A 22,111-nucleotide genomic window follows, 5' to 3' on the forward strand; every position below is an offset into this window, starting at 1 on the left:
AAAGTTTTTCTAGCTTCATGGTTCTAGAGCTCCCTCTTCTGAGTTTTTTTGTGGGGACCTTGTACTTTCATACATTTCCTGGCCCTTTCTCCTCCCAGTTCCTTATCTGGGCTGCCTTCTTGCTTTACCGCTCTTGTCTCTGTTCTGCTTAATTTGGATTCTGTTCCCAGTAGTTTTTCCTCAGCACAAGACTTTGTTCTGAAAGGAACTTCGGATGGTTAACTTTGAGTTCATAGGGCCCAGGTTACTCCATCCCCTTCAGACTGCCAGTCTCCTTGTGCTCACGCATAAGTTGAAATGTGCAAAACTCCTTTCCTTTTCAACTGCTGTTCTCAGTTTCGCCCAGTGCACTTTCCAGTGAGTATCTGTTGTCTCTTCGGGGTTTTCCTAAGTTCAGGTTCATCAAATACCCTGTTGCTTCCCTCTGCTTTTTCTCACACAGATGGTAGTTCCACGTGAGTCTTTAGCAGTCAGTAGTTTGTCTCCACCCACTTGTATTCTGGGTTTCATGAGATACCTTATCTCTTAGTATTGTTGTAAATGCAGGCTTTCAGTTTTGCTATCCAGATTGCTCCATGTGTTTTTTATGGGAGAATTCAGGAGGATTCAAAAACAACTGTGCCCTGGCTGCTGCCATCATTCTAGAATCCTGTCCCATAATTAAATTTCTTTAATTTTTTTTTTTTTAAGCAGGAAAGTGGCAAAAATTGAGGACAATAGTGTTCTGGTTTTGTTTTTTAATTTCAAATGTGCATGTAGTCTGTTTAACACAATATGGTGGAAAAGCTCTAGTGTGGTACACTTAACTTGATCCATTAGGGGTACCAAACAGATTTAAATTATTTCACTTTGGAAAACGGTAGAGAGGGAGTTGAATGGAGGAGAAAGTAAGTTAGAAAATTTTTCTGTTTGTACCTACATCTTTTTTTTTTTAAATAAATTTATTTTTGGCTGCGCTGGGTCTTCGTAGCTGTGCAGTCTTTCTCTAGTTGCGGCTAGTGGGGGCTACTCTTTGTTTTGGTGCGCGGGCTTCTCACTGCGGTGGCTTCTCTTGTTGCAGAGCATGTGCTCTAGGCACACGGGCTTCAGTAGTTGTGGCTCGTGGGCTCTAGAGCGCAGGCTCAGTAGTTGTGGCGCATGGGCTTAGCTGCTCTGTGGCATGTGGGATCTTCCCGGCCCAGGGCTCGAACACGTGTCCCCTGCATTGGCAGGTGGATTCTTAACCACTGCGCCATCAGGGAAGCCCTGTACCTACATCTTAATAGTGATAACTTTAAATGAGTCCTTGGATGGTAGTGTACAGGTGGTTAGTTTACTGTTAACCATATTTATTTATTTATGTTCCTTAGTAGTCTGGCCTTAATATTTGCTAACAAATGATTTTTAGCAAAGTACTTATGATCCATTATTTAGGATATATTTGTTCTAGAATTACTCTCTTTGGAATTGACATCAGTATCTGATCTTTAAATACCTAGGTTTATTTCACTACTGCTCCAAGGAGGACAGTTTACTTCATCTGCTTTTACTTTGTGTCTCTTGTGAATTAGTATATCTTCAGCTATGGTTAACCAAAAAATTCTGATTTGGCTGACTTAAACAGTAAGAATTTGTTTAATTCTTATGGACAGGAATTTTTATCTGTGAGGCTTATTGCTGTATCTCTAGTCAGTGCTTAGGAAATATCTGAATAAATGAAAATATCTAAAATATCTTAAATAAATAGATTAAAATGTTATCTCTTCGACAGTGGTCAGGCAGCTAGCTCATTGATAGTTTCAAGGGGTCGTGTTCTTTGCATTCTTCTGTTCTGCTCTCTTCAGCGTATTTGTCTCATCTGTAGGTTTGCTGCTCTACTATTTGCAAGATGGCTGCAGCATTTCCTACATATTACATCTCAAGACCACATCCAGAGGCAGAAAAAAGAAACTTCTCTGCCTTGTGTGTGTGTCCTTTTTTTTTTTTTTTTTCCCAATACAAGAGAAATCTTTTCCCCTTATCTCATTGGTCAGAACTGCATCAAACGCCTAAGCCAGATCACTGCCAAGGGGACTGGAATCCCCAGGATTTTCTTAGATCTGTGCTGTCCAATAAGGTAGCCACTAGCTGCACATGGCTATTTACATTTAAATTCATTAAAATAAAATTACAGGGCTTCCCTGGTGGCGCAGTGGTTGAGAATCTGCCTGCTAATGCAGGGGACACGGGTTCGAGCCCTGGTCTGGGAAGATCCCACATGCCGCGGAGCAACTAGGCCCGTGAGCCACAACTACTGAGCCTGCGCGTCTGGAGCCTGTGCTCCGCAACAAGAGAGGCCACAATAGTGAGAGGCCCGCGCACCGCGATGAAGAGTGGCCCCCGCTTGCCGCAACTATAGAAAGCCCTCGCACAGAAACGAAGACCCAACACAGCCAAAAATAAATAAAATAAAAATAATTATGCTTGCCTTTATTTAAAAAATAAAAAATAAATGAAATTACAGTTTCAGGTCCTCAGTTGCGCTCACCACTTTTCTAGTGCTGACTTATTGGACAATGCAGATATAGAATGTTTTCATCATCACAGAAAGTTCTGTTAGACAGTGCTGGCTTACATTAATCATGGGTCACCCTTTGGGCCTTTCAGAATTCCACTCACTCTTAAGACTGGAATTCTCTCAGCTGCCTTCCAGGGACATCTATGTGGTGGATAGGCACAGTATCTGACAATGATTCCATCCTGGTGTGGCTCTTGGGCTTCAGGTACACTCCACTCCTTGGAGGAGTGACATATTTTCTCCATGTATGAAAAAGAGTAAGGTGGTTTTACTGCCAGAAAGAAGACAGCGCATTTCTGAAGCAAGTATTATTTTACTTGAGACCAATAAATTTTTTTGAAAATAAAGCTTTGGGGTTTGCTCGTGGCGCAGTGGTTAAGAATCCGCCTGCCAATGCAAGGAACGCAGGTTCAAGCCCTCGTCCGGGAAGATCCCACATGCCACGGAGCAACTATGCCCACGTGCCACAACTACTGAAGCCCACGCACCTAGAGCCTGTGCTCAGCAACAAGAGGAGCCACCTCAATGAGAAGCCCGCGCGCTGCAACGAAGAGTAGCCCCCACTCGCCACAACTAGAGAAAGCCCGGGCACAGAAACAAAGACCCAATGCAGCCAAAAATAAATTTTAAAAAAAAATTTATAAAAAAAGAAAATAAAACTTTTAAGTCATAATGCTAAATAGCAGGGACCTATGATTTACTTGATAAAAATTGGTTTATATATGTTTGCCAGTTTCTAGTTGTGTGGTTGAAAAATACCATTAATCTGTGTTATTTCTGTTCATTTATTGTGCTATCTGGAAGCTCTTCTACTGGGAAAGTCTACTTCATAAGTTATTAGAATCAGAAGTTGAGAAGTTGTGGAGTACCCAAAAGGTGCGAAGTTAAGTTGTTAGGCCATAAATGCTTATTAAGTTTGGACCTAACAGACTATTAGGCATTCCTTTTGGCCTAGAGCGTGCTATGAGAAAGTGACCTACATTCTAAGAGAGCAGTGACCTGAGAAGGTTTAGGAACCTCTGGTGTGGTCTAAATTTTTTTGGTGACTTGAATTTTGGACTTTCAGTGTGTTAAGTTGTCCAAGAAAAAAACAAGGGAGAAAGGCCAGGGAATTATAAACAGCACTGTGGAGGAGAAGGCAGTATGTGGTTCTGGTTTTGAGTTTTAGTTCTTTGGCTAACTTTATGATGCCCGAGAAATTAACTTTTCTAGACCTACTTGATCATTAATAAAAAAGTAATGATAATACTGCATGAGGTTTAAATGAGATATTGTAGATAAATATGCTTTATAGAATTTAAAATCTCTATACAGGTGTGTGGTAGGCTGAATAATGGCCCCTCAAAGATGTCCATATCCTAATTCCTGTTACTTGTGAATATTGTAAAAAGAGACTTTGCAGATGTGATTAAGTTAAGGATCTTGGGATGGGAGAATTAGCCTGGATTATCCAGGTGGGCCCAGTATAATCACAAGGGTCCTTAGAAAAGGGAGGCAGGAGATCAGAGTGCATAGTAGAAGATTTGATGATGGAAGCAAGAGGTTGGAGTGATGTGATGCAGAGTAGGTGACCTAAAGCGTACAGGCAGGCCTCTAGAAGCTGAAGAGGCAAGGAAACTAATTTTCCCCTCAGAGCCTCCAGAAGGAACCAGCCCTGCCAGCACCTTGATTTTTAGCCCCGTAAGGCTCGTTGTAGGTTTATGACCTCTAGAATAAATTTGTGTTGTTTTAAGTCACTTAGTTTGTGGTAGTTTGTTACAGGAGTAATAGAAAACTAAAATAGGGTATTACTCAAGTTGAAAAGGGGAAATTTTCTTTAAGAAACCATTAGTTCATTATTCAACATTCTTTTTCATAGTGTGAAGTCTGGAATAGCAGCAGTTGGCTTTTTAGACTTCCCTGCACTGTGGCATAAACTTCCATGGTGTGGGCATGTTGGTGATTTCATTTGGCCTTAACACTCGGATGGCTCTAGAGACTGAGTAAGTAATTAGATTTGAAGGGGGCAGTGGGGAGGACTCATTAGCCTCTGGTACATCTGAGATAAAGAGTGTCTCCAGAAGGCTTAATTTAATGGAAAAGGTTCTAGGAACTGAGTTCCCTTGGTAGCTTCTGGAGCTGATCCTTTACTGATCATCCATCATATTTCCAAATCTAGCCTGGTCCAGCAACTTAGTTTAGAACAGTTTCTCCAAGCTTAATATACTTTAAGTTTGCACACCAGAGGGTAGTATTTCAGAACCTCTCTGAGTGCAAACTTGGGGTTTTCCATGGCCTGATGATTCAGCTGAGGGAAGCATCTGACCAGCGTCTGCCTAAATGTATCTGTTACACTGTTAGGAATGGTTATTTTTACTGAATCCTTGTCCACATTTTTTCAGTCTTAACTTTTCCAATGAAAATATTTTACACTAGAGTTATGGATTTATAAAGCAACAGCTATCATAAAGAAGTGGTGAGGCTTGAGGACATGAAAACTCTAGGGGGAGGGTATGTGTGAGAAGATTAGGAGCCTATAACCCAGAGTTGTTTTCAGGAATCTCAGCTGAATAGGATGTGCCCAGTCCTAAAAGGTATAGACCACATGTATTAGTCATAGCTAACTAGCATGCCTGGGACAAAGCCAGATATTTTCTTGGAGATATTCTCAGATGCCACATGCAAAAATCACACAGAATATGTTGGTCTCTGTTTTTTAGAGCAGTTTTGATTTTCTAAGTAAAACTCATGATTTTTTAAACAGTTGCTGTTGTAAACAGATCACCCATTTCATCTGCCTCTGTGGTGGCCCATTAATCCATTAGTAGCTACTTAAACAATAGTTTAGGAAATGTTCTGCCAGTTGGCTACAACTTTGTAGAAGTTGGTACAAATTACATGAATTTTTTTACCTTTAGAAAACTGACTTAGATGGTTTGATATACAAGAAAGCTTTTTAGAGTTGATGATCCCATCTCTGGTAACTTTGTTAGAGGGAAGGGAGAGTATTGGGGGGGGTGTATATGTAAGTTTAATTCTACTGTCATTAATATAAAAATATTTACATACACTAATCAAGTTTGCATTACATCCTGGGCCCCGAAAGATGGTTAAAAACAAATAAATAAATAAGTAAATAAGTAAATAATTGAATGTCATACAGATCATCTCTAGCGTGCTTTTTTTTTGTCATTGGTGTTACATCACAGAGGTAATAAAGAATAGTTTATATGCAGATTTTTTTCTGAATTCTTTTCCTGTTTGCCTACTTTCTTCATTATTTCCTTATTCTTTAGATATAATAAGATATGCTACAAGAGCAGTATTTTAAAATACCTGTGAAAAACCTAGCCTTTCCCTTTGTCGCCTTCTGGGTTAAAGTTTGACTTTTGGAAATGAAACCATTAAAAAGTAGTTATAAAAATTATAGGGGGCTTCCCTGGCGGCGCAGTGGTTGAGAATCTGCCTGCCAATGTAGAGGACACGGGTTCGGGCCCTGGTCTGGGAGGATCCCACATGCCGCGGAGCAACTAGGCCCGTGCGCCACAACTACTGAGCCTGCGCGTCTGGAGCCTGTGCTCCGCAACAAGAGAGGCCACGATAGTGAGAGGCCCGCGCACCGCGATGAAGAGTGGCCCCCGCTTGCCGCAACTAGAGAAAGCCCTCATAGAAACGAAGACCCAACACAGCCAAAAATAAATAAATTAATAATAATAAAAAAAAAGTATATTTAAAAAAAAAATTATAAATTTGGCTTCCTTTTATCTTAAATATATAGATTAATTCCACAACTAATCTGTATGTGAGATATGCAGATGATTAAAGTAGTATAACAATTCTAAAATAATACTTGTTAAGCTAGCTCACTTGGGTGGGGGGAGTGGGGGCAGGTAAATTAGTTAAAATAAACTCTTGCCATTCTCTCAATGGCACCACTATTCTCAGTCATTCGGACTGGACAAAAAGTAGCAGTGCTCATGTCCCACCTTCCTTGCGGCCCTCCTGTTGAGAGAAATTAATTTGAGGCTCTGTGAGTATGACAATAATTCTAGACCCATACGCATCCCTGTAGTCCTCAGCCCGCTCCAGGATTTTAGGATCCAGTGGCTGTGGTTTGGCCTGTTTTCTGAGACTTTCCTTGAGATTTACGTCCTGATCCTGGTATATTAGAAAGAAGCCATTGGAGAAAATGAGGTTAGACATTGCAAGTACAGCTTTGCTTACAGTGCCAACTAGAACAGCCTTGAGTTTCTCTGTTCTTTAATTGTTCCTTCCCTCGAATGGATCCTGGCTGCTCTTTTCATCAGGAGGTGGTTTATAGTCTAGGTCAGAATCTACTCTTGTACACATATACCACCTTCTCATCCCACTCCAGTGTTGGTGAACAAGACTAGTTTTGTTTTGTTGCATAATGCCTTACTTCTCCTTTTCTGTCACCAGACATTCAACTGCTTATAAAAATGACTCTGTCCAAATAGAGGTTTTCCCCTTTATCTGAGCAGTTCAGGTGAACACTGGTTCATATTCACTGTGGCATTTATAAAGTAGGAGTACACACCCAAGCTGATTATGGTATTTAGGTACAGAAGAACAGGAAAACCAGTGCTCTGCTATGGAACATTAATTATGAACATTGGCATTATTTTTTAAATTAGTTTAAAAGCCGGTTCAAATGGCTACTTTAAAAATAAACCTAATCTGTATTTCCAGCCTCCCCAGAGAGACTAAATTAGTTTCCCCCCCCCCCATTTTTCTTGTTTTCTTTCTCTCTTGTTAGTGTTGAAATCAGTGTTACATTTTTTTTTTTTTTTTTTTTTTTTTTTTTTTTGGTGGAGGATCTCCTTTGTTTGTTTGACTCTCCTTTTGCCTGATGTTTGGTTCTGTGCATAGGAAGCTTGAGGCTGTTGGTGTGGGTGTTCAGTGACCTAAAACTTCCATTTATTTGTGTTTATAAGTCAGAATCCTATTTCACTTCTTCCTGAGCCTGAGGGGAAGTCTTAGAAAAGTCCATTGAGATTTAAGTTATAAACACACTGCTTAATTACTGCACAAGCTTAACCACAGAGTTTGCTGTCACAATATAAATACCCATATGAAAGCCTGAGAAAAGCCTCCACACTTCCACCCCCGTGAACTCTCGTGGGTTTTCTAATCCTGCCCTCTGTCTGGCAAACAAAAATATGAAATCCATTCCAAGAGCTTCTGTGAAGCTGGTTTAGAAGCCTTATAAATGGCTCAACTAAATGCTCAAAACTCTACTACTTCCTTTCTGTTTTGCCAGCTTTCTCCAAGCCATTTTTTTTTAATTAAAAAAAAAAATTGGTTATTTGTCTTGAAAACCTACTGTATTTTACCTAATTTGCTGCAAGGATTTTTAAAAAATATTTACTTATTTATTTGGTTGCATCGGGTCTTAGTTGCAGCCGGCGGGCTCTTTAGTTGTGGCTTGTGAGCTCCTTAGTTGTGGCACACGAACTCTTAGTTGCGGCATGCGTATGGGATCTAGTTCCCGCACCAGGGATCGAACCCCAGCACCCTGCACTGGGATTGCGGAGTCTTAACCACTGCACCACCAGGGAAGTCCCTGCTGCAAGTTTTTTAAAACTCCAATTTTAAAACTTGTTTCTCTTTTTTTTTAAAACTCCAGTTTTAAAACTTGTTTTTCTTTTTGGTCTTAAGTAGCATACACTAAATAAGCAAAACAGCCCTGGCTCACTATTTTACTCTCCAAAGCCTTTATAGGATAAAATGTGTTCAGGCTTTAGGATTCTCACACAACTACTTTAAAGTGAAATAGCAGCTGTGTGAGTAAACCAGAAACTAGGATATTTCATCTTAAAACAGTAAATTTTTTTAAAAAATAAATTTATTATTTATTTATTTGTTTTTGGCTGTGTTGGGTCTTCATTGCTGCGCGCAGGCTTTCTCTAGTTGCGGCAAGCGGGGGCTTCTCGTTGCAGAGCTCGGGCTCTAGGCGCGTGGGCTTCAGTAGTTGTGGCACACGAGCTTAGTTGCTCCGTGGCATGTAGGATCTTCCCGGACCAGGGATCGAACCTGTGTTCGATCCCTGCATTGGCAGGCGGATTCTTAACCACTGAGCCACCAGGGAAGTCCCAAAACAGTAAAATTTTGCTTTTACTATAATTAAAAATCTATTTGAAGAGCTTGACATATACCATTGATAAAATTAAGTGACACACTAAACAAATGTGCCATACTGTGCATGCGTTTGAAATGAATTTATGAAATGAGAAATTTTTTCGTTTCAAACGCTTTATTTTTTTGTTTTTGTTTTTTAATTTTTATTAGAGTATAGTTGATTTACAATGTTGCATTAGTTTCTGCTGTACAGCAAAGTGTATCAGTTAACACATTCATATATCCACTCTTTTTTAGATTATATTCCTATATAGGTCATTACAGAGTATTGAGAAGAGTTCCTTATGCTGTATAGTAGACCCTTATTAGTTATCTATTTTATATATAGTAGTGTGTATATGTCAATCCCACTTTCCCAGCTTATCCCCGACCCCCTTCGCTTTCCCCCCTAGTAACCATAAGTTTGTTTTCTACATCTGTGACTCTATTTCTGTTCTGTAAATAAGTTCATTTGTACTGTTTTTTTTAGATTCCACATATAAGCGATATATGATATTAGTCTCTCTCTGTCTGACTTAACTTCACTCAGTATGACAATCGCTAGGTCCATCTGTGTTGCTGCAAATGGCGTTATGAAATTATAAAATTATTTTATCAGTCCCCTTAGTGTGGCCCTACTTTTCAGTTTTTCAGTCATGTAAAATATTTACTGAACTCCAGTTATGTGCCAGGCACTGTTGTAGGTGGTAGGGATACAGCAGTGACCAAGATGTCAAAGCCCCTGCTCTAGTGGAGCTTACTGGCTCATGGGGAGCAGTAAACAAGTAAAGAAGGTACCAGGAAGGAATTCTAAGCAGAGAATGAATAGAGAATGATATATAGTGATTGGGATGGCCCTGAAATTGGGTGGGCAGGAAGTGCCTGTCTGAGAAGGTGACATTTAAGCTGATGTCTTATTAACAAGAGCCAGCCATACAAAGATCAGAGGCAGCATATTCTAAGCAGAGGGCCTAGTCCTACGGTGGAAATGAGTTGGGTATTCAAAACAGAAATATGGTCGCTGAGGCTGAAAGTGTTTGTGTATAGCATGGGGTGAGGGAGGGGATGTTTTTAGGGAATAAGGGTAAGTTTGATGTCAGATAGGCAGACAGGAGCTAGGATTTTATTGGTACAGTGGGATGCCATTGGAGGATTTTAACACAAGCATAAAGAATGGAAGTAAGACCAGTTTGGAGGCCATTGCAGTAGTTTAGGGTAGAGATGGTGGTGACTTGAATTAGGATGCTTACATTGGAGATTGAACTGGCAGGATTTGGGATAGGTTTTGGAGGTACGGTTGATTTACTTGTGTTGTAGATTTTGACCTGAGTACCAGGATGGCTGGTGTCTTTACTGATATGGTAAAACGGGGGGAAGAGCAGCTTTTTGGGAAAAATCAAGAGTTTCTGTTTTGTCCATTTAAAGCTCAAGATACCTATTATTAGATAGCCAACTGGAGATCTCAAATTAGCAATTGAATATTGCTAATTTGAACTCAGGAGTTCCCAGGAGAGGCCAGGTCTATGGGTATAGATTTAGGATTAAGCAGTAGAGAGCAGGTACTATTTAAAACTGTTGGACTTTATAAATCATGAGGGCAATTGTGTAGGTTGAGAAGAGGAGAAGACCTAGTACTGCCGACTTAAAAAAAAAAAAAAAAAAAAACGCACAACGTGAGAGTTGTGAGTTAAGTTTTATTTGGAGCAAAATGAGGACTGTAGCCCGGGAGACAGCATTTCAGATAGCTCTGAGAAACTGCTCCATGCTCCAAAGAGTTAGGGGGGAAGGTCAGTATATATGTAATTTTGGTGAAGGGTGGAGTACATGTAATGAAGCACATAGTTTTGGAGTAGTTTTCTGGTAGTCACGAGGAGCAGATGTCACCATGAAAGATTTTAGTGCTTTTCTAGATATGAGGACATGCAAGAATTGGGCTCGTAAAATCGTCTCTTGAAAATATCTGTTTGAAGACCTGTTCTGTGGGTTTTTCCCAGAGCACAGAGGGCCTCATTTATGATCTCTGCCCTGAACTCCTTTCAGGGGTTGTTAAAGGTCAGCAGCTGCAGCGGCTCATAATTTAATCCTTGTAGAGGTAAACGGCAAGTGCCAATTTGTAGGTGACAGTACCCTGGGGACTTCAGGAGAAAGAGCCAGCAAAGATGACTGAGGAGGAATGACCATTGAGGTGGGAGGAAGCCAGTGGATTGCGGCATCAGAGAAACGAAAAGTTGAAAGTTTCAAGAAGGAGGCCTAGAAACCAACATGCTACTCAGAGATCAAGTTAAATAAGAATGACAGAGACACTGGTTTTGAGAATCACTCATGATCTTGACACCAGCATTCTCAGTGGAGTCAAGGAGAGAATAGACCTGAGGAAGGAGACAGTGATTATACACAACTCTTGAATCACAACGGATTATATCAAGAATAGATACAACAGGTAATTATGTTTTCTAAGAGAGAAGAGGGATAGCAAACATATACTGTGTTCCTAATGCAAATCAACAGAAATATCACTATATAATTTATACATGTGTATCCGCCACCTGGGGACCCAGACACAGATTAGAACTGTAAACTCTCGTGGTGTGAATGCTATTGAATGGAGCACAGGCACAGTGGTCCTTCATGTAGCTGCACTCCTGGGGATGTGCTAAGGAACTCACTCTACTAGTTTGAGGCTGTAATTCAATATATTTCACGCTAGAAATAGTGCAAAATGCATAGTTGGAAGGTGTGTGTGTGTGTGTATGTATGTGTGTACTGCCTCCTGCAGCTTCCAGATCACTGATCAGGTCCTGTTTTGCATTTTTAAAAATGCCTTCTTGGTGTTTTTTCCATTAACTGAATGTTTGTTAGAGCTCTGTCTTTAATACTGTATTTTTTCTTTTCCAGTATTTTTGAAAAATAATTTGTTCAGGAACCTTTTTACATAGGAACATCTTCTAAGCTATTGGTAAGGTTCCCCCCACCCTCTGTAACTTGGAGAGTAGTGTAATGCTCTGCCACTATCTTAGGTTGAGGAACACGAGTTTCTGATATTTGTTTGTAGATGTCTTTAACTTTGTGGTGCCCGTTGGCATTATTACTTTTATCAATCAAGTAGACCATCAGAGGACTTTTATCAATCATGTAGACCATCAGAGAACTTTTATGACTATTTTCTCTTATTACTCTACCTAAAAAGTATCAACTTCTTGTGTGTGCTTCTGACCCATCATTTCAAAAATTGAGCTCTTTTTTTCTGTTTGCCATCACAGCTTATAGCTACACTTTATTTTCTATCTGTACAGAGATAGTCCAGCAGAAGAGATACAAGACAGTCTGTGTTGGTGATCAAAATAAATTCAGCCTGCAGATACTTAGATTTACTCTTCCAGATAGTAAGCTAGTATTGTGGTGTGATAGAAGCTTAGAATGTAATAGTTATTATGTCATATTTTGCCTTAAATGCCTAACAGTACTGGTGCACATTTAAATGTGCAAGCCAGTAGTTCTGTGATTCAGGCTATTGATTAGTAGTAATAGGAGAAAGATAAGTTATGTTGATGCTTATTTTGCTTTGAAGAAAGAAGTTGTAATTGCTAGGTAGTCAGATACTGAGACTGTCTAACGGAAGGAAAATTCAGTTATCACTCTTGTGTCTGACCTTTCACTTTCCAAACTCAGAAACTGAATAGATTTGGATAACAAAGGGTAGTTGTTTCTGTAACATTGGGCTAATTGTGTAAAGCACAGACTGGGACTTGCTTGGTTAACACATTTTGTTTCATATTCCAGAACTTCTGACTTATACAGTCAAGTAATTTAACCTAATTCACATGAAGGAACAAACTGAGGCAGTTTTCTCTTTTCACTCTTTTAAGGAAAATATGTAACTTAGCCTTTTATTTTTCATTCTCTTACAACATGAAGGTTTCAGAAATCTGTAAGAATGAAAAACTGAGTTGCAGGAAGGAGACAACCCAGATGTTTTGCATATAAGTATTCTTTTCACTTAAAAGTGCATAGCAGAGAAAACCAGTGAATAATAAAGATATGAACAATTCAAAGCTTTTATTGTTTCTTTTTTAAAATAACAGCTTTATCGAGATGTAATTAACATACCATAAAATTCATCCTTTCATAGTACACAGTTCTGTGGTTTTTAGTTGTGTCGCCATCATCATGATCTTATTTTTATTCCCGCCATAAGAAACTCGTATATACAATCACTGTCCATTCTCCTATCCCCCATCCCCCACCCCAGCCCTAAGCAACCACTAATCTACTTTCTGTCTCTATTGATTTGCCTCTTCTGACATGTCATGTAATTGGAATCATACAATATGCGGCCTTATGTGTCTGACTTCTTTCACTTAGCATAGTGTTTTCAGGATTCATCCACATTGTAGCATGTGTCAGTACTTGATTCCACTTTATGGCCCACATTATCCATCACATGGATATACCACAATTTGTTTATCCATTCCTCAGTGGTGGACTTTGTTTCCACTTTTGAGTGATTATGAATATCTATGTACATGTTTTTTCTGTGTGTGAACATGTGTTTTCAATTCTCTTGAGTATATACCTAGGAATAGAATTGCTCCATTTTATAGTCTTATTGTTAAGTAATATAGTTGTTGACTAGTCCATTGAATGAAATTATCAGATGTATCTACATAGTGAAAAAATAATTTAACCCTGGGGCTAGGGGTATTATTATACTATTTTCCATCTTTGGTTATTTAAAGAGAAAGACTCTTAAATTAAAGATGAGTTCAAAGTAGCTCATTGGGTTTTTCGAGCTGCCCGCTTTCTTGGAATGATAGCTTATGTATATAGTACTTTGGTACTCTAATTCTCATTTCACATTTGCTCCTTGGTAACTCTAAAAATTTTATCAGTTGAATGTTTGGAAGCAAATAATAAAATAGAAAGCCCAATGGCTTAAGCAGTAATGAGGCTTTTCTAGAACAATAACTGAAAAGTCCAGGTAGCGCTGGCTTCGGGCAAGACTTGTTCCTTCACTCTTAGAGTTCCTTGGTGGCTTAAACAGAGGGCCCAGTTGAATCTTATTTGCCCTGTTGATCTATCTTGGGTTGTGTGCTTATCTTTGGTCAGGATTTGGAATAAGCTAGAGCTGGGAATGGGTACAGTCCATGTCAGTGTTCTGTTAGGAAAGGAAGGAAGAATGTGTGCTGGAAAAATACCAACAAGGGTGCACTGCAGAGTCACACCTCTCTTTCTGTAGCGCTGATAGGAAAAAATAAGTACGTATTCACTGCACTTGAGTCTGTATCTGATAACCTACTGAGTTCACAAAGCCCATCTTTCCTAAAAAGACCAACCCTTTTCTTTTTCTAGCCTTTCCTGCAGATCCTTTGGATGTCTGTGCCTTTTTATTCTTAAGTATTTGTTTGGTAAAGTATATTATAGCTTTGTTAAACAAAACTGGTTCTTTTGTTTTAAGTGGTAAGTGTGGGCTGTATTCATAATCACTGTGTCTGAGATTTAATTCTAAAGAGACAGTGAAGAATGTTTTTATTACTTTTGCTCAACGATAGTCTTGTTTGACACAAGGGTTGGGCTTTTAGTGACTGGTGCAACTTGAGTTTTGTCTGAAGCAGCTTCTCTACATGACCCTTCCACTTAATTCAATAAGTAACAGGACAAAGAAGTGGGCAGATTACAAATGATTAAGCAATGCTAATTTACAGTAAATTGCGGTCTTAAGATGGGGTGCACAGTACTAGTTGTACTTTGGTTATTACATGTCAGTGACCGACTAGGTGCTGATTTTTTTTGTGTTGTAGTGGTAGTTCTATGTTCACCCCCACTGTAGAAAGAGTACCACAGTGTTATTTGGCTTTTAGGTATTAACTACCACCTTGCTCTTGACCGTAAGTACAGCTGTGGTCTCCACCTGTGCTGAGGGCCCCTTCTAGGTTTCCTGACCTGTGTTGCTTTCTTGCCTGGGATCCGGAATCTCAGAGCCTGATCACCTGCAATTCTAATCTACATCCTGGCCCTGGCCCTGGCCCTAGTTTTTATTGTGCCCAGCCAGGTCTTGTCACTGCCCTACCAGCCCATCTGATTGCCCCCTATCCTAGGGTACCTCAAGTCTAAGCCCCGGTTTCCTGATTTTATTAACAGATTTGTCATTACTGGTTGGGCTGGCTGACAAAACAGGCTCTCTCAGCTTTAATTGTTCTAGCTGTAAAATGAGGATAACACCCGCTGTTCCATCAATCTTATAAGAGATTTGTGAGGCTCAAAGGTTTTATATGTGAAAATACTTTGTAAATTCCTGTAAAGAACTAAAAAAAAAAAATACTGAGTAAGGTGGCTTTAAACATCCCCCTCTGGGCATCAGTGAGGAAAATGAGATGAGCATTAGGTGAGTTTCGGCATATCATGTGAATTGTATCCAATTTAATAACTTTCCTTGTATAGTTCTGTTGGCCTTTTTTTCCCCCTGCTGGGTAACAGCCTCAAAACCTCACAGTGAATTACAACCAACAACATTTATTTTTATTTATGGGTATTCAGGTTGGTGTAGTTCTGCTGATCTAGGCTTTTCTAGTCTAGGCCAGGCTGGGCTTAAACTTCTGGCCAGGTTCAGTTCTCTTTCATGAGTTTGTATTCTGGAGCCTAGGCTGAGAAGCAGTGGCTCCCTGGGCATGTGGCTACATGATCTTCTCATACAGGTTTGCAGGAGTTTAAGAAGGGTGAGTAGAAACATGCATTGTCTCTTAAGGCTTCATCTGGGAACTAGCACGTTGATAACTTTCTCCCAGTTTTAATAGACAAAGTAAATTATATGGCTAAGCCCAGTATCAGTGGAGCCAGGAAAATACTGCTCCCACAGTGGGAGATTGCAAAGTCACACAACACGGGTGTATAATTCTAATAAGGATGGAGTGAAGAATTGGGAATGAAAATCTACTTAGCCATAGGTATTATCCTAGGAATAAAGGTGCAAAAAACTGTGTGTGACAAAAGCAGATTTCTCTGTAGAGTGAGTAGATTAGGATTATGTAAGAATATACTTGGGTACATTTTAATAATCTGATTAAAATGATTAGTAATGTTCACACTAAATTAATAAATGATGTTTTGTTTACTGCTATCTCGGAGAAAGCAACCATGGTGGTACCGTGTTCAATTCCTCACCTCACTGTCTGAGGACCCTTGCTAAGTTGCTTAGCAATTTTTAATACTAGCCTCTTGTGTAAATTTTTTTTAATTTATTTTGTTTTGGGCTGCGTTGGGTCTTCGTTGCTGCACGCGGGCTTTCTTTTCTCTAGTTGCGGCGAGAGGGGGCTACTTTTTGTTGCGGTGCACGAGCTCTAGGTGCGTGGACTTCAGTAGTTGTGGCTCGCGGGCTTAGTTGCTCTGCGGCATGTCGGATCTTTCCCGGACCAGGGCTCGAACCCGTGTCCCCTGCATTGGCAGGCGGATTCTTAACCAGTGTGCCACCAGGGAAGTCCCCTCTTGTGTAAATTGTAATAGGGCCTGAAATACTAGCCTGTGGTCAGTCTTAAATTATTAACCAATTCTTATTCCCATTCTTTCTCTAAAACTTAGCAAACTACTAATTGGTCAGTTTATACATCAGCCGTTATAAGACTTTCATGACAGCTAGAATATAGAAACAGTGAAAAGGTGAGGCATTTAAAATTATATTTAGAAACATCTAGGTCATCTAAGGAACATTTCAGGAACGTTGTATGTAGTTCCCATAGAAAGAATTATAAATTTGTTTTTGTCTTTTTTGAGAGTTTACAATGCTGGCAGAGAAGTGACTTTTGTAGACTTTGAGGAATCTAGGTTTTAATGGCTAGGACAGTATTTTCCCTACTAATTGAACTATGGAACTCTTCCACAAGAAAAGGATATTTTGAAAAACTAAGCTTCCATGAGGTACATTTTGGATAATACTGTTGTAGGCCATATTTATTTATTAGGATTAGGTTTAACTATATGTAATAAAAACTCAAGGTAATAGTGGCTTATACAGGAAACAACTATAAAAAAACACAAATGTTTTGTGTTTAAAATGCAGCTAAATAAATATTTGGACTTTAAAAAGCTCATATTTTAATATAATGTATTTCAGCTAACCTAGACTGCTAATGTAAAATGGCTCATTATTTTGTGCCACTAAAAAAGAAAAAAATATACTGTCAATTGTAAAACACACTTCACTTTCAGAGATGTTAAAATGTGGGAAAGTGTGTCATTGACAGTATTAAACATTTTCATGTCTGGCTTTTGTCTCCTCCCATTTTTCTCTAACTAGCCCATTGGAGGTGTCTTTATTGTGTGTAATTGAGAGCTGTTTGTTCAAATGCAAATAAACTAGGTAAAAATTATGCACCATACCACTACTAATAGCAATTGTTAACATTAATTATATACCCAATAAGTCTTCTCTTATAAAGCTGAGCTGTTAGTTACATTAAAGTATTACTACTCTGTGTCACTTATCTATTACTGTATAACAGCCTACCTCAAAATCTCATTGCTTAAAATAACCATTTTTAAAAAATTTTTTTTTCTTTTAATTAATTAATTAATTTATTTATTTTTGGCTGCATTGGGTCTTCGTTTCTGTGCGAGGGCTCTTTCGACTTGCGGCGTGCAGGGGCCACTCTTCATCGCGGTGCGCGGGCCTCTCAGTGTCGCGGCCTCTCTTATTGCGGAGCACAAGCTCCAGACGCGCAGGCTCAGTAGTTGTGGCTCACGGGCCTAGTTGCTCCGCGGCATGTGGGATCTTCTCAGACCAGGGCTCGAACCCGTGTCCCCTGCATTGGCAAGCAGACTCCCAACCACTGCGCCACCAGGGAAGCCCCAATAACCATTTTTAATTGACATTAAATTTAATTGAGATAATTGTAGATTCACATGCAGTGGTTAAAAAAAAAAAAAAGAAAGAAAAGAAAGTAATATGGAGAGGTTGCTGTGTATCCTTTGCCCACTGGTAAGGTTTGCAAAACTCTAGTGTAATATCACAGGATATTGGCATTGATACAATCCACTGATCTTATTCAGGTTTCACCAATTTTACTTGCACGGGTGTGTGTGCACATGTGTGTGTTAAGGTCTGTACAGTTTTATCACCTGTGTGTGTTTGCATCTACCACCAAGTCAAGGTAGTGAGCAGGACTAACACTAAAAGTACCCCTCATATTGCCCTTCTATGAGCATACCCCATACTCACCTCCCTCTCCATGCTGAGCTGCCACTCTCAGTCTCATTCCTAACCACAGGCAGCCACTGTCTGCCATTTCTAAATTCTCTCCTTTCAGAAATAGCGTATTTGTATTTGTCTGTGGATCCGCAGTTGGGGCGAGGCTCAGTTGGGATTGTTTGTCTTTGCTCCATGTGGTATCTGCTGGACTCTACTGGGACTGGAGAATCCAATGTGGTCTCACGTCGCATGCCTGGAGCCTCGGTGCTGGCTTTCTGTTAGGGTGTCGAAGTGCTCCTCCCCACGGCCTCTCGTATAGTCTCTTCTCCTCCAGGGCCTCTCTCTCCACGTGGCCTCTTGCTTCTAGCAGTAGAGCCTGGACTTCTCTTTTTTTTTACATGCCAGCTCAGGGCTCCAAGAAGGCACAAATGGAAGCTGCCGAGTCTCTCTTGACCTAGGCCCAGAACTGGCACAGCCTTACTCCTGTAGTAGTCTGTTGGTTGGAGCAATCACAGGGGTAACCAAGGTCCGAGGGGGAGGGGAAACAGACTCTGCGTCTTGATGGGAGGAGCAGCAGGTGTGTGCAGAGAACAGTTCCTTTGCAAGGCAAGTTGCTGAGTTCAAGCTAGCAACCAGATCTGAGGATTCCCAGGGGGCCTGTGGTATTTGTAGAACAAGTGGTTGCTTGAAGTGTCTGTTAAGATGTTAGGAATGGTTCACCTCTCTTTTATTTTCCCAGGCTAGCTGTTTTCTCGTGATCTTACAATAGCAGGGGCTTTGTATACATAGTTCCAGCTTCCTATATTACTAACTTCAAGAGACCGTACAGATTTTCCTCCTTTCATTAAGCTTTTTTAGGTAGGGTGTAAGGATATTGTTTTTCAAGATATTTTCAACTTCATAGAAAAGATCTCTTAAGAGGGAATAAGATTGTAGAAGGAAAGAGATACTCATTTCAGCTAAGGATTTAAAACCAGAAGAGCATTTTTCTTTTAAGATTTTTTTGACTATCAAATGTTACATTTCCTTTGTTTTGTTTGAGAGTGGCAGTAGAATGGGTTAAAGGTTAGAGATTCTGAACTTTGCTGGAAGAATTCTTGATCATCTATTATATTGTAAGGAATGAGCTTTCATAGAATTTGTGGAATGAGAGGTAACTCAAGAGCTAGTGCTCAGTGAGGGCTACATGCTTAGAGAGCCTTTAGTAAATCATGGGGATGATTAGGTATAGTGTGGTTGCCAATATAGAAATGACCTTTCACTCTGAGCTTTATTTAGAACAATATGTTATTTGGCTGAGAGTTTCCTTTCCTCCTTCCTTTCTGAGTGGTAACTGATTTCACAGACATTTACTATGCACTCTATATACATGGGACACTCTGTTAGACATCATTAAAAGAAAGTTAGAACAGGGTCCCTATTTTCCAGGAGATTGTGGTCCCACGGGGCGAATAAGATGTTCACAAATAGCTGTTATGTAATACCAAGGTGATAACATACAAGTTCAAAACAAGGAGAGAATGTTACAGACAGCAAGCTAAGTAAGCTGCCTGAACCTCATTTTTCCATAGCTGTAAAATAAATGTGGACGGGTTCTCTTCCATCTCTAAAGTATTGTGATTCTGAAACATAGGTTTCAATTATTAGAGGCTTACACTTTTTTTATAAGATGCATCAGATTCCACGTGATGGTGTGGAAGATTTATTACTGTGTATTTTTGGCACATTTTACCCACGGTGCACACAGGTGAACACTTGTTTTATTATTCGTTAATGAAATACAGAATTACAGAAAGGGAAACACAAATGTTGTTTTTATCTTTGGTTAAACCAGAGTAGTTCAAAACCTTCATTTAGTGCTTTTCATACCATTCATAACAGCTGATCCATATTCACTGTGATAGGAAAGGAGAATGAATTTAAAATTGCAGAAAGAAGTATCAAGACATAGACAATGGGGAGGAAATGCCTTCCCTTGTTTTAGTAGACATTTCTAACTTCTCCTTCTTAGGCAACATCCATGGTCCTCTTTTGATTCCCACCTCCTGACTGTTAGGTGTCCACGTGGAAGCTGTCATGGCCCATCTGTCTGTCTTTCAGACAGTCTCTCAAAGGGTGCTTCAGAGGGCAGGATCCTCACCCACCACCCCACTCACAACCCCTGTTGGAGATGACTGAGCAGACTTCTGGACCACTGAGCCCCTCTCACTACTCTGTGGCCCCCTTATTAACCATGGCACAGCTGCCTTGAAATTGGTTAGCACAGGTGATTGTGCTGAAAATGAACAGAAAGATTCTCATGCTAGCTTGGTTGCCTGTTATGAACTGAAGACTTTTAAAACTCAGTCTAGTGAGGTTTCCTTTGTTTCTGCATTCCAGATTGTGATTAACATAAACTAGTTATGTTAATCACAACTAGTGAACTCATTAGCTAGGAAGAATTTATAGGCCAAATACTAAAATTTCAGGAAATGGTGATAAGTAATCTTGTGAAATAAGTATTATCTCATTAGGATTAAAGGAGAATATAAGTGAAAGTGTCTGATCCTTGACACATATTTATTCTGAGTCTTTGAAGGTCAGTGCTGTGCAGATTTACAGTCACCTTTCATATATGTGTGTATGTTAAAATGAAATCTCAATCCTGAGCTCTAGCCCCACATTTGCAGCCCACTTTAGTTGTATAAAACAAAAGTGGGGGCTTCCCTGGTGGCACAGAGGTTGAGAATCTGCCTGCTAATGCAGGGGACACGGGTTCGAGCCCTGGTCTGGGAGGATCCCACATGCCGCGGAGCAACTAGGCCCGTGAGCCACAACTGCTGAGCCTGCGCATCTGGAGCCTGTGCTCCGCAACAAGAGAGGCCACAATGGTGAGAGGCCCGCGCACCGCGATGAAGAGTGGCCCCCGCTTGCCACAACTAGAGAAAGCCCTCACACAGAAACGAAGACCCAACACAGCCAAAAATAAATAAATAAATTAATTAATTAATTTAAAAAACAAAACAAAAAAAAACTTAACCTGAGTTGCCAAAACTCAGGTTAAGATAGTGGTGATTCTTCAGATGCCTTTAAAAAAAAAAAAAGTGGATCTCACTGCTTATATATCTCTCTATCACTTGAAGCTCAGTATATAAAGAGCAACTCTTTTCCCTGTCCCTACTCGCATGCATTCGTTTCTCCTCCTTTGCACCACACTTTTATTATTTTTGTTACTGTACTACCACCTTCTTATTTACCCAGCTTCACTCCTATTTCTCTCTTGCTCTGCTATAGCAAGTCAGCTGCCAAATGCTGTCCATTCTACTTCTCTTCTACCTCTTAAAATGATTCGGATATTCTTCCTGTCTAGACTCCCTCCTAGTCTCTCTCCCTTTTTTAAGGCCTGTCTGTGCCCAGCCTAACCAACCTGACCAGGCTTCTTTTCCTCTATTTCCTTTCTGGTCCCCGTGCTCCAAGTAACCTCCAAGTACTTAGCACATCCCATACTTCTTTGTCATTATGCCATCATTCCTCTTGTATCCTTTGCTTGTGAATGTTCTCCCTGTTGGATTCCACATATCCAGATCCTACTCATCTTTCAAGAACAACTCAAATATCATGTCTTCAGAAGAGGCTAATTTGAACTCTGCAGTTGGAAATAGTCTCTTCCTCCTCTCCTGTAGCTGTCTGTTCCTTTTACTGAATTTTAGATGTCTTTCTGGTTCATTTAGAGTTGTTTACGTGCGTTTTCTTTTCCCACTTAGATTGTAATCTTGAGGTCAGGAGCTGTGAGTTATCACCATATCCCCATAGGGCTGATGTAGTACATAAAGCATTCCTTATACTTCGGAAGGGCTCAGTAAAACATCTGTCCCAAACACTGTTTTCAAAGAGTCTTCCTTGTAGTTCAGATATCTAATATTAAACAACAGCATGGCAACAAGTTGCCTGTATAGTATAGTGAGCTCTGACCAGCTATGAGAGCAACTTGACATTTTCACATGATCCACTTTCTTTAAGAGGGGCATGCCTCTATTTTTTTTTCTTTTTTTTTTTTAATGTTAGAGCCAGGAAATAATAGTATAAGGCATAAACCGATCTCTCGTGATCCTTTGAGGATTAATTAAATGCCATACTCCTTAGTATACTGCCTAAATATTGGACATTCAAACCAAATTTTAGGTACTTGGTGCTTGCTTATTTTATTTCTAAGGTTGACATAATACCTCCCGTTTTTATGAATGTTATCTTAAATTGAATGCTATCTTTGCATGTGTAACAGTAATGATAATTTTGTCACA

General features: G+C 39.9%; 1 long non-coding RNA gene across 1 annotated transcript in view; it reads left to right on the forward strand.

The window, feature by feature from the left end:
- LOC309610958 overlaps nt 1–20,813 on the forward strand; it is a 53,920-nt gene extending 33,107 nt beyond the window's left edge. The window contains exon 2 of the long non-coding RNA XR_014234261.1: nt 1,844–20,813. This is a non-coding gene — a long non-coding RNA (uncharacterized lncRNA). The remainder of the gene's footprint in view (nt 1–1,843) is intronic.
- Nucleotides 20,814–22,111: the final 1,298 nt, after the last annotated feature.

Source organism: Balaenoptera borealis, assembly GCF_965194805.1.
Source record: "Balaenoptera borealis genome assembly, chromosome: 14".
NCBI lineage: Eukaryota > Metazoa > Chordata > Mammalia > Artiodactyla > Balaenopteridae > Balaenoptera > Balaenoptera borealis.